Here is a 14,198-nt window from a genome sequence, read left to right as displayed (position 1 = left end):
AGTTTGTAGCCTAACCGACTGAGCCACCCAGGTGCTCCAGCCAAAAATTATTATTAAGTGCTTATTTTAGTGTTGGGCATAGACACTAATAATTTAGTTTATGGTGCCCATAGATTGCAGGCTTAATGGGTACAGAGACTTTGTATAGCCCTAGCTGCTGACTGAGGTCCCAGTGAGGAGCTCAAATAAAGTTCATTGAATGAATGGAGAATGAATAAAAGACATGTATAAAATTACAACAAAGCAGAATGAATGGAGGCTTGCTTATGCAACTATAGCAAACTAGAATCAGGGGATACTCCTTGATGTTTGTGAGGTACATTTAAGAGAAATAAAGGAAATACCACAGATGAAATGAAAATAAAACAACACAGAAGTGAGCAAAAACTCAAAGCCAAAAACAAAATCCCTGCCATCAGCAGCACTGGATCCAGGAGTGGAATTGACTCTTATTTAAGAAAACTGGAATTGTGCATTCTGATCACATGTTTTATTAGGTGTAGTTTTATCATTATAAAAGATATATAGTGTTTGCCTGAGAGGGCCCGGTGACATGGACACCTTTTCTGCTGATTTAATTAGGAGGCAGGAACCAGATTATAGCTTTATTATAAATTTCTGTTGAATTTTCCTTGCTCCTCCCCCACTTCTGTTGAATTTCCCAAACACACAATGCAAGAGATGCTGTTTTTTGAGCACCTAGTTCATAGTAAATGTTCAATAAGTGGTCTTTTGATAATTTTCGCCACTGCTCTCACTAGGCTTTGTAGTGTCTCCTTAGTGATCACCAGTGCTCTCACTAGGCTTTACAGTGTCTCCTTAGGGATACACATGTGTTTGTTAGGTGAAATTTAATAATAATTATTATTTTTCTTATTATCATTAAATTAGACCTGAAGCACTTACAGAGCACTTATTCTGTGCTCTGCAGTGTCCTAGGTATTTTATATGTGTTAATTTATTTAATTCTTACAACAAGAAGAGATAGGTGCTACTATGACCCCCATCTGACAGATTAGCACACTAGGGTGTGGCATGGCTAATGTGCTGAAGATCGCATAACTAGCATGTGGTGATCTAGGATTTGAACGTAGCATGTTTCACTTGGCTTTGTGCTACATTGCTTCCCGCTTGGGATTGTGCATTAGAAACATCAGGGGAACCCCATGTCGGCGGGCTTAATCACCAGAATTTCTAGGAGTAGGACCCACATCCTGGATTTTAATAGGCTTTCCAGATGCTTCTACAATTAGGACAGCATCAGTCAATGGACAGATGTTAAGGAACTAGAGCCCTAGTTTCCTCTTGCTTCCTCTTGCCACGGTTGCTCGGGCAACCATCATGACAGAGTTGTCATTTCCTATGCAGGTATGTCCCTTCTTTAGAACGGGTGTCAGAAGCTTGGAGAAAATCCCGGAGACAATACTGAAACATTCTTTAGGAATTCTGCAGCATTAATGCTTTTGATCATTCAGAGAATGATATGGTGGGGAAAGATCTAACACTGACAATTGCGAGTTGAAAAGTGATTCAGTAGAGTTGAAGTCTGAATAAGAGTGAGTTTAGGAAATTTTGACCCATTTACTTCGTTTATATTTTCCTTCCTTCCTTCCTTCTTTCCTTTTTATCTTTCTGCGTGTGTGTGTGTGTGTGTGTGTGTGTGTGTGTGTGTAGCCCAAGAGAGCTAAATTTGATAAAAATCAAGAGAACTTTCAATAAATTTAAAATAAATATCCCTGGTAATAAGAAGGCAATATGGCATGGTTTAAATGGCAGTCTTTGTTCTTTCTGTTGGTCTATAAAATAATGGTGTTCTTAGAATTGGTGGTATTTTAGAGTAGAGTAGTAAACAGATGCTTCTTTAATCTTTCAGAATTATCTTGTGGTTCCTGATAAATGAATGAGGTATGTAAATTTCTTCTCAGCAGACTCAGATTCTCATTTGGGAAGAAACCAGAACAGCGAACTACAGAGTGAAAAGAAATGTTGTGAACCAAGTGAACTAGATGATAGAATCCAGAATAATCCCTTACCTAGACCTTCTTCTTTCACATAATTCCAATTTGGTTGAGACATTTGAGATGGGGGTGGGGTGGAGGAAGTTGAAGGCAACAAGAACACTGATGGAGCCGAAGGGTTATGTGTCACAGGTGTAGATAATTTATTACAAGAATGGCATGATTATCTCAGGGTGTTCAGCTCACCACACTGGCTCCTGTTAAGGTTCAGGCGGGATCCCATCATATTAAGATCATCAAGTTCCATACGAGATAATCTCAAAATAACATTACTTTGCTCCAAGACACACAATTAATTTCATAAACCCCTGCTAATGTTTTAGCCAGACTCTAAGAGAAACTATTAAAAAACAAGAGCAAGAAAAGTGTTCTAAAGCCAGGCAGTGATCAACTACTACACAAACTCACTCAAAAAGTAAAACAAATACAAAAGTACAAAGCTGCAAGAGGCTGATACTGCAGAGAAAGCACCTTATTGGAAGTGTGGGGTGGGGAGAATCTGAAGCCAGGTTCGATTTTGTGACTTGACCATAGGTAGTAAGTGTCCTACAGAAATTACTGTCCACAGGCCAATGGCCGAAGCTCTAATAGTTATGTTTTGGTTTCATAAAAGTAATGTGATTTTATTCTTTAACTGAAAGGTTGTTAGGGAATTATATTATGACTTTCCTAACTTAGAGTTCCCTGCAGGTAGCTAGTGTTATTTCAAATGTAAAACTATCCAACATGTGTTAGAAATCATGGTTAGTAAAGTTACAGTTCACACGTCTATCTAAACAAAAAGTGCGTGGCCTGCTAGGTTTGGACCTGGTACTCCTCATGCCTTCAACTCCCACCAGTGTGAAAGTCACTCAGCCAGCTTCGAATAAGGAGTACAGGTGTGCAGAAGCACAATCATAATGCAGTAAGTGAAGAAACCTCTAGGTGAGAGGCAGACAGGGAGCAGGCTTGGGAAGGAGCCAATTCGAGTGGACAAGTGCTAATTGTGCAGAACAGCAGTCTGGAAGTCTAAAGACATAACAATATAACCTCATTTATATAAAGGGATCTATAAATGTATATAGTTAATTTGGTGCTTGCGAGCATGAAGGGTAATACGCTCAGTAAATATTAGCTGTCAATGTTATTTTCTCTTCTTATTTGTAGCATAATTTAGTCTTCCTGTTCCTGACATACCGATAGTGAGTGACATTCAAAATCGTGTGTGTGTGTGTGTGTGTGTGTGTGTGTGTGTGTGGTTGAACTTCATTCGCAGCAAGTCATGAGTGGGTTTGGCCATAGGGGTAGGTGTGGGATCACTTTTTTCTTAAGAATAATCCTAATTGTGCTCTCTCCCCCAGTTTTCTCACTATTCCATTATGTGAGTGTCACAGGTTAATCTCTCTAAGTCACAGCTCTTATATATTGTATATAAATGACTTGTTTATATACCTTTAATATATACTAAGTATATCCCTGCGATCAGAAAAGCTATTTTTCTACCTTTGTATGTTTGTATCCTCTAGAGTCTTGCTTGTGGCCTGGCGTGAAGGAGCTCAGTTTTTGTTTTGTTTTGTTTTAAGATTTTATTTTTGTGTAATCTCTACACCTGACATGGGGCTCAAACTCACAACCCCATGATCAAGAGTCACATAATCTACCAACTGAGCCAGTCAGGTGCCCCTGAAGGAGCTCAGTATTAAACCAGTTTCTGAAGATGTGGCTTTGAGCTCATATTCTAGCAGAAATAGATATCCAAGCTATAAAGCATCAGGAAATATTATGTAACATTTGGAAATAGGCAAAAGAAATTATTGGAAGTCCCTTCAATGAAATATTGGGCATTGCCTGAGGGAACTTTAGGGATTATCTGATTCTATTTGATTGATTTGCTATTGATAAGGCTATTTCTTTTTTAAAGATTTTGTTTTTAAGTAATCTCTGCACCCAATGTGAGGCTCAAACTTACAACCTGGAGATCAAGGGTGGCTTGCTCAACCGACTGAGCCAGCCAGGCATCCTGAGGCTATTTTAAAACTGTGAGAGTAGAAGTTAAATTTTAGAGTACTGACAGCATACAAAGAATTCATGGTCACAGCAATGCAAATAAGCTTTGTCAGATAGAGAATATAAATCTGTAAGTCAAATTCTCATTTGAACTAGTTTTAACATCTTACTCGTTTCCTCACTAATGAGTTGAATAAAATCTTTGGCACAATTTCATTCTATATTTTCATGGAAGTAGTGCTTTTTAACTTTTCAAAAAGTATAGTTTAATAGAAATAATGTGATAAATCCTATCATGGGGGCACGAAGATTTGTGGGATCATAAGGTGGGATCAATTTATTTGATATCACTGGGGAGGGAAGATTTTTACCCAGGAAGTGATTTTTAAGCTGGGTTTGAAGAAAAAGTTGAATTGATGTGTGGCTGTGGTCAGGGGAGAGGAGTGAGCAAAGAAAAATTGACAGGCAAAGGCAACTATGGACGTGGTGGTTATGTCTCTGGCCCCCAGTGTTTAAGAGGCATGAGCCTTAGAACTGCCACCAGCTCCTCAACCACTTTTCAAAGATGGTGAGATTTGGGGGTTAGGCCTCCTGATGCTGTTGTAGGGCTATGGAAGTCATCATCAGCTCCAAGGTCAAAGGCCCAGTATGCATCTGACCCCTTTAGGTGTCCCAACACATATACTCTGTGGAGATTTTTTCAGGGTATAGAACGCACTAAAGTGTTAAAACAAATTTAGACCTGGCATTTGCATTCCTATTTGAAATTCTGCATATAAGTCTGTGTAAATGATTGGATTTTAAAAATAGTAAAATATAGTCCATCAATCTCTTATATTCTCATTTAAAATCTAATTCTGCAATAGGAAAACTGACATAGATTACATATTAATCATGAGCATGGTTTCCTAGCTTCTTAATTTAACCTCTTCATAGACTTGAAAAGCCACCATTTGTTTAAAAATTTAAAATCACTTTACGCTTTCTCAATATAAAAGCAATGTATATATGTTCATTGTGGAAAAATTGGAAACGTGTGCAAGAAGATTAAAATTAAACTTGTTCATAATTCCACCAACTAGCCCCAGGACCTGTTAAAATACCTTCCAGATTTTTTAGTTTGTTTTTAATTCACAAAATATGGCTGTTTCTTTTTTTTTAATTGACGTGAAATTCATATAACATGTGAACAATGAAAAGTGAACAAATCAAGGGCATACAGTTCAAAAAACATTTTAATCACCACATAAGGAGACCTAGTACCCATTAAATATTTACTACCCATTTCTTCCATTCCCAGCTCCTGGCAACCACTAATCTGTTTTTTGTCTCTATGGATTTACATATTCTGGAAATTTCCTATAAATGGAATCATACAACATACAACCTTTGTGTCTGGCTTCTCTCACTGAGCATATAACTCATAGCATGTATCAGTACTTCATTCCTCATTATGGCTGATTAATATTTTATTTGTATATATACCATAATTTATTCATTCATCCATTGACAGTGATTCCTTTTGACAATCTGTTTTTTTTAAAAAGAATAAAACCTTAAAAAATCCTGAACATTAAAATCTTGCTTCATATGTGGTCACAGGAATATGCCTGTACAAATGTGCTTGCAACATTTAGAAATAGATTAAAAGGAGAGTGAAGTTAGAACTTCAGTTTTTTTGTTGAGCCCCTAATGCATGTCAGCACACCCCCACACAGGTACTTCCATGCCATCACTACCAGACCCTCCTGAGCTTTCTCGTTTCTGCCCCCGGATACAGATTTTTTTCTCACAGGAGGGGACACCATGAGGCAGTGTTGATTCCTGCCCCTATCACCTCTTTTTAGGGTTGTGATATTAGGCGGTCCAGTCTCCTGACCATCTTAGCCATGCCTAAAAGTACTATACTGGGGGCGCCTGGGTGGCTCAGTCGTTAGGCGTCTGCCTTCGGCTCGGGTCGTGGTCCCGGGATCCTGGGATCGAGCCCCGCATCCGGCTCCCTGCTCAGCGGGAAGCCTGCCTCTCCCTCTCCCACTCCCCCTGCTTGTGTTCCCTCTATTGTTGTGTCTCTCTCTGTCAAATAAATAAATAAAATCTTAAAAAAAAAAAGTGCTATACTGTACTTGGTGATCTCAATACCATAGTGCCAGGTATTTCAGCAGTTAAAACACTAAGTTCATTGTATTCTGTAAGTCTAGGATGAGATTAATTTATTACTCCCTACTTATTTATTTACTTTTTCTTATTCTCAAGCACCATGCCAGCAAAACTAATTCATTTTTCCAGAGGAATAGAGTGGTCTATCTACTACTTGGTAGGCCATACCTAGCTTTGATAACTAATTCCAACTATTGTTTAGTTCTTATCCTTTATCTTAATGCCACTAGCCTTCTATCCCCATAACCACCATCTGCCACTCCCCAGAGGGTGAAGTATTTTGTTTTCTGAGGCCTTGGGAAGATATGTAAGTTCTAAAATATTTGTGATTTTTACTAACTCAATTTACATAATGTACCCCTAATAATTTTTTTTAAAGATTTTATTTACTTATTTGACAGAGAGAGAGAGAGAGAGCAGGAACACAAGCAGGGGGAGTGGGAGAGGGAGAAGCAGGCTTCCCGCGGAGCAGGGAGCCCGATGTGGGGCTCGATCGCAGGACCCCGGGATCATGACCAGAGCCAAAGGCAGATGCATAATGACTGAGCCACCCAGGTGCCCCTGTACCCCCAATACAGTTAATAACTACTTGGCTTAATAAACATTTCTTGAGTTCCTACCATGTTCCAGGCACTTTGCCAGGCTTTAGAATTAAAAGAAAGAAAAGAAAAAAAGAAAGAAAGAAAGAAAGAAAGAAAGAAAGAAAGAAAGAAAGAAAGAAAGAAAAGAAAGAAAGAAAAAAAAGAAAGAAAAAAAAGAAAGCAAGCAAGCTAAAAATGAATTAGGAACAATTCTAACAGAGACAAAAAATAGTGGCTTAAACAAGACAGAAGTTTATTTCTCTTTCATGTAAATATCTAGATGTAGAAGCCCATGGCTGGTAAGGGGGGTTCCATGATTATCTGGGAATGTCTTCTGCCCATTTCTTGACCCAGTGGAAAGCTCGCAACTTTCTACTGTGCCATCCCTAGGAATGAGCCTCATCCTTGTGTTCCGAGATGCTGCTCCAACCATCACATCTATATTTTAGAGAAACAGGATAAAAGAAGGATGAGGCATAAAGAGTATGATAGCTACCTTTTAAAAATTTTTTCCAGAAACTGCTATACATTCCATCTTCAACTAACATCTCATTTGTCAGAACTTAGCAACATGAACAAATAGCAACACATAGGCTGGGAAATGTAGTCTTTATTCTAGGCATCTGTTTCCCAGCTAAAACCTGGAGATTCTAGTGAGGAGAGAGCAGATAAGGGAGAAGGCAATCAACAACTGTCATCAAGACACAGTCTCTGCCTTCCAGACAGGTAAGGGACGAAATACCTGTAAGAATGCATAACAGGGGGTCTAATTCACAGTGGGCAAAGCTCTCCAGAGATGGAGTCTTCTGAACTGAACTTTTAAGAAAGAGTAGAAATTAGTCAGGCAAAGGGCATGGTAGCAGTGGTGCTGATGGTGGTAAGGGAAATCCTCCGTAGGGGAAGTAGCAAGTTTCCAGAAGCTGAAAGATCAGAGGAATTACTAGCACTTCAGTGTGGTTGCAACATACATTTAAAGGTCAGGAATACTGAAAGATGAAGTTGGAAAGATAAGCAAGGGTCAGTTCATGTCATATCTAATCTACTTTGCATAATCATTATTTAGAGTGACAAAATATTTTAAAAAAAATTAGTTCCCCCTTAGGCTCTCACTTAAATGTTTATGAAACCACTAAGCATTCATATTTAAGAAAATCAGTTATATTTGTAAAGCATCTTACTTTTCACACTACAATCATAAATAGTGCCTGCAAAGTTAGGAGCCATTTGCTACAATTCCTCTAAGATGATCAATCTTCTCAGATCCTAGCAACAAAAGACTCCAACTAGATCAAAACTTACCTTATTCACCTGCTTATAAGATTCATAAAGATTCATTTCTGCCTCCTCAAAAAAGTGATTAAAATTGCCCTCTGTTCAGTGTATCCACATTAGAGACAAAAAGCTAAAAAGCTTAAGGTGTGAGTTAAATAGCTAAGATTCTGAGTTGTAGTCACCAAGAAGACAGTAATTTGATGCTGCCTATAGCAGAGAAGGACATTCTTTTAGGGTTCCTGGACTCAATTCCAATGCCCCACCCTGCCAACATCAAGCAATTCTCAGACACCAGCGGGGCCTCTAAGAATTCAACTCCATTCTGACACTATCTACCCAGAGATAATATCAGATTCTATAGGTTAAGGGTTGTCCTGAACTCCCCATTTCAGATGCCAGTTGCAAGCCCCAGGCTGTTACCTGTGCTTCTGAACAAACCGGCTACTCATTAAAGGTTCCTGTGACCTCCTCCTTAGGTCAGATTAATTTGTTAGAGGGACTCACAGAATTCAGAGAAACATTTACATTCACCAGTTTATTGAAGGATATGACAAAAGATACAAATCAACAGTTAGATGAAGAGATACATAGGGCAAGGTCACAAACAGGAGAGCATCTGTCTTCGTGGAGTCCAGGGCCCAGCCTGATGATACGTGGAAGTGTTCTGGTTTCCCAAGCGTGCGAGCTCTCCAGAAAAGGACCAGTAAGCTGCCTTCTTGAGTTTTTTATGGAAGCTTCATTAATAGTTGTGATTGAGTAAGTCATTCACCATAGGCTAATTCAATCTCAAGCCCCTCCCTGCTCCCTGGAGGTAGGGTAGGGGGAGGAGCAGGACTGAAATTCCCAACCCTCTAATCACAGGCTTGGTTTCCCTGGCAATCAGCCCCATCCTTAGGTGGGGTCCAAAAGTTACCTCCTCAACATAACAAAAGACACTTTTATCCCTCCCAATACTTAGGAAATTCCAAGGGTTTTGGAGGCTGTGAGCCAGGAACTGCAGATGAAGACCAAATATATAGTTCTTATAAATTACAACATTGCAAGCATCATAGTAAACATATAAAAATTTTCATCCTATAAGTGCAGTCTTAATTCAAACAAAGCAAAAATAATAAATCACTGGCCATGGAGATGATCAGAGGTAGAGTTTGGGTCTGTGATAAAGACTGCAAAGATGGCTATGATAATTCCTCCTATATCTTTTTGCATTATGATTTTTCTGTTCCTCCCGTTGAAAGATGGAATTTATTTCCCTATCTCTTGAATCATAATGACCCTGTGACTTGTTTTGACCAAGGAACATGGTGGAAGTAACTGTGTGTGTAACTTTCAAGACTGGGCCTGAGACCTGTATGGAAGTGTGTCTAGCCTAGGGAGGATGAGAGGCCATGTGGAGGGAAAACAAGGCACCCCAGCTAACAACTAGCATCAACTGCCAGCCATTATGCCATCTTGTACCTTCTACCCCAAGGTGACCCCTCCAGCTGAATGCAACTGCATGTGAACCCAAGTGAACCAGCAGAACTCTCTATCCAATGCACAGAGCATAAGAAAGGATAAATCATTGTTGTTTTAAGCCATCAAGTCTCAGAGTAGCTTGTTACAAGGCAATAGATGACTGAAATAGGATCGTTCCCTTGATATTTTAGATTAAAATACATTACCACTATAGCTTATGACTCAAAAACAATTGAAGGCAGGGGTGCCTGGGTGGCTCAGTTGGTTAAGCATCTGACTCTTGGTTTCAGCTCAGGTCATGATCTCTTGGGTTGTGGGATCGATTCCCATGTCTGGCTCCATGGAGTCTGCCTGAGATTCTCTCTCTCCCTCTCCCTCTGCCCTTCCCTTCCATGCTCGCTCTCTCTCTAAAGTAAATAAATAAATCTTTAAAAAAAATTTAAAAAAAGCAATGAAGGCATTGCTATTACATCCATTTCAGGTTTAGTGTAATAGACTTTGCAAAATGAACTGGTAATAGGGAGTCAGGGTGTTCATTGCTAACAACTAAAGAAAACAGCAGCTTAAAGTGTTAGACATCTGTAAGACAATTATAAGGTCTCCACAACTAGAGGAAAGATTTAGAAACATGGGTATTAGAAATAGAAAGCAGACTCAGACTTATATGATTTCACTCATATGTGGAATCTAAAAAATAAAACAACTGAATAAATAAACAAAAACATGGGTATTAGATCCCTGAAACAAATAAATGTACTCACTTGGGAAATTCAACATTTAAAACATATAGCTAGTTCACCGTTAAAGAAATGATAACCACAGATATACCAAAGATTAGCATTATGGCACTCTAGATTTATGAGTAGAAATTCCAGTGACCTCTGTAGGTAGGAATAAGAATGACAGAAATGATGCCCCTTGACACTTGTAGATTAAATCCCTGATTTCTGTGGTGTGGCAGTTACCCTCCAAGAAGGCCCCTAGTGATTCTTATCTCCTGGGACTCACTCTCTTGGGAAATATTCTCCCTAAATCATGGCTAGCCTGTGTATCCAGCAAACTGTGGTGGAAGTAGTGGTGTGTGACTTCTGAGGCTAGGTTATAAAAATATTGCAGTTTCCACCTTGATCTCTCCCTTGGATCACTTGCTCTTGGGGAAGCCAACTGCTATGTCTTGAGTACACTCATGGAGCCCTATTGAGAGGACTGCATAGTGGGGAACTGAGGCCTCCAACCAGCGCCACGAGGAGCAACTTGCCATCCGTACAGTGTGCCATCTTGGAAAAAGGTCTTTTCGTCTCAGTCAAGCCTCCAGGTGACTGTGGCTCTGGCCGACACTCATTTTTAAGATAAGATTTTTTTTGCAGTTACAGTTTATTTATCATAAAATTCAGTAATTTCTTAGTGTACAATTCAATGATTTCTAGTAAATTTACAGACTTGTGCAATTATGACCACAATCTAAATTTAGAATATTTTCATTGTGCCAAAATAAATGACATGCCCATTAGCACTTAATTCCTTTTCCACTACCAGCCCCAGGCATCCACTACTGTATTTTCTGTGTCTATATATTTGCCTTTTCAGAAAACTTAATCTAAATAGAATCATGCAATATGTGGTCTTTTGTGTCTAGCTTCTTTTTAGTGCCTAGCTGACATTTTGAGAGATTCTGAACTAGAAACTCCCAACTAAGCCACTACTGAATTTTTTTTAAATTTTTATTGTTATGTTAATCAACATACATTATATCATTAGTTTTTGATGTAGTGTTCCGTGATTCATTGTTTGTGCATAATACCCAGTGCTCCACACAGAACATGCCCTCTTTAATACCCATCACCAGGCTAACCCATCCCCCCACCCTCCCCTCTAGAACCCTCAGTTTGTTTTTCAGAGTCCATCATCTCTCATGGTTCGTCTCCCCCTCCGATTTCCCCACCTTCATTCTTCCCCTCCTGCTATCTTTTTTTTTTCTTAACATATATTGCATTATTTGTTTCAGAGGTACAGATCTGTGATTCAACAGTCTTGCACAATTCACAGCGCTCACCATAGCACATACCCTACCCAGTGTCTATCACCCAGCCACCACATCCCTCCCACCCCCCACCACTCCAGCAACCCTCAGTGTGTTTCCTGAGATTAAGAATTCCTCATACCAGTGAGTTCATATGATACCTGTCTTTCTCTGATTGACTTATTTCACTCAGCATAACACCCTCCAGTTCCATCCACATTGTTGCAAATGGCAAGATCTCATTCCTTTTGATGGCTGCATAATATTCCATTGTGTATATATACCACCTCTTCTTTATCCATTCCTCTGTCGATGGACATCTTGCCTCTTTCCACAGTTTGGCTATTGTGGACATTGCTGCTATAAACATTGGGGTGCACGTACCCCTTCGGATCCCTACGTTTGTATCTTTGGGGTAAATACCCAGTAGTGCAATTGCTGGATCATATGGTAGCTCTATTTTCAAGTTTTGAGGAACCTCCATACTGTTTTCCAGAGTGGTTGCCCCAGCTTGTATTCCCACCAACAGTGTACGAGGGTTCCCCTTTCTCCACATCCCCTCCAACATCTGTCGTTTCCTGACTTGTTAATTTTAGCCATTCTGACTGGTGTGAGGTGGTATCTCATTGAGGTTTTCATTTGGATTTCCCTGATGCCAAGCAATGTTGAACACTTTTTCACGTGTCTGTGGGCCATTTGGATGTCTTCTTTGGAAAAATGTCTGCTCATGTCTTCTGCCCATTTCTTGATTGGATTATTTGTTCTTTGGGTGTTGAGTTTGATAAGTTCCTTATAGATTTTGGATACTAGCCCTTTATCTGATATGTCATTTGCAAATATTTTCTCCCATTCTGTCGGTTGTCTTTTGGTTTTGTGGACTGTTTCTTTTGCTGTGCAAAAGCTTTTTATCTTCATGAGGTCCCAATAGTTCATTTTTGCCCTTGCCTTTGGTGATGTTTCTAGGAAGAAGTTGCTGTGGCTGAGGTTGAAGAGTTTGCTGCCTGTGTTCTCCTTTAGGATTTTGATGGACTCCTGTCTCACATCTAGGTCTTTCAACCATTTGGAGTCTATTTTTGTGTGTGGTGTAAGGAAATGGTCCAGTTTCATTCTTCTGCATGTGGCTGTCCAATTTTCCCAACACCATTTGTTGAAGAGACTGTCTTTTTTCCATTGGACATTCTTTCCTGCTTTGTCAAAGATGAGTTGACCATAGAGTTGAGGGTCCATTTCTGGGCTCTCGATTCTGTTCCATTGATCTATGTGTCTGTTTTTGTGCCAGTACCATACTGTCTTGATGATGACAGCTTCGTAATAGAGCTGGAAGTCTGTAATTGTGATGCTGACAGCTTTGCTTTTCTTTTTCAACATTCCTCTGGCTATTCGGGGTCTTTTCTGGTTCCATACAAATTTTAGGATTATTTGTTCCATTTCTTTGAAAAAAGTGGATGGTATTTTGATGGGGATTACATTGAATGTGTAGATTGCTCTAGGTAGCATTGACATCTTCACAATGTTTGTTCTTCCAATCCATGGAACGTTTTTCCATTTCTTTGTGTCTTCCTCAATTTCTTTCATGAGTATTTTATAGTTTTCTGAGTACAGATCCTTTGCCTCTTTGGTTAGATTTATTCCTAGGTATCTTATGGTTTTGGGTCCAATTGTAAATGGGATTGACTCCTTAATTTCTCTCTCTTCTGTCTTGTTGTTGGTGTATAGGAATGCCACTGATTTCTGTGCATTGATTTTATATCGTGCCACTTTACCGAATTCCTCTATGAGTTCTTGCAGTTTTGGGGTGGAGTCTTTTGGATTTTCCATATAAAGTATCATATCATCTGCAAAGAGTGAGAGTTTGACTTCCTCCTTGCCGATTTGGATGCCTTTGATTTCTTTCTGTAGTCTGATTGCTGTGGCTAGGATTTCTAATACTATGTTGAATAGCAGTGGTGATAGTGGACAGCCCTGCTGCGTTCCTGACCTTAGGGGGAAAGCTCTCAGTTTTTCCCCATTGAGAATGATATTCGCTGTAGGTTTTTCATAGATGGCTTTTATGATATTGAGGTAGGTACCCTCTATCCCTATACTCTGAAGAGTTTTGATCAAGAAAGGATGCTGTACTTTGTCAAATGCTTTCTCTGCATCTATTGAGAAGATCATATGATTCTTGTTCTTTCTTTTGTTAATATATTGTATCACGTTGATTGATTTGCAGATGTTGAACCAACCTTGCAGCCCAGGGATAAATCCCACTTCGTCATGGTGAATAATCCTTTTAATGTACTGTTGGATCCTATTGGCTAGTATTTTGGTGAGAATTTTTGCATCCATGTTCATCAAGGATATTGGTCAGTAATTCTCCTTTTTGATAGGGTCTTTGTCTGGTTTGGGGATCAAGGTAATGGTAGCCTCATAAAATGAGTTTGGAAGTTTTCCTTCCATTTCTATTTTTTGGAACAGTTTCAGGAGAATAGGTATTAATTCTTCTTTAAATGTCTGATAGAATTCCCCTGGGAAGCCATCTGGCCCTGGGCTTTTGTTTGTTGGGAGATTTTTGATGACTGCTTCAATTTCCTTAGTGGTTATAGGTCTGTTCAGGTTTTCTATTTCTTCCTGGTTCAATTTTGGTAGTTGATCCATCTCTAGGAATGCACCCATTTCTTCCAGGTTATCTAATTTGCTGGCATAGAGTTGTTCATAATATGTTCT

This window comes from Callorhinus ursinus, unplaced genomic scaffold (assembly GCF_003265705.2).
Source record: "Callorhinus ursinus isolate GAN/ISIS: 27379988/994484 unplaced genomic scaffold, GSC_fseal_2.0 scaffold25, whole genome shotgun sequence".
Classification (NCBI taxonomy): domain Eukaryota; kingdom Metazoa; phylum Chordata; class Mammalia; order Carnivora; family Otariidae; genus Callorhinus; species Callorhinus ursinus.
The sequence above is the reverse complement of the archived record's forward strand: the minus strand, read 5'-3'. Positions refer to the sequence as shown.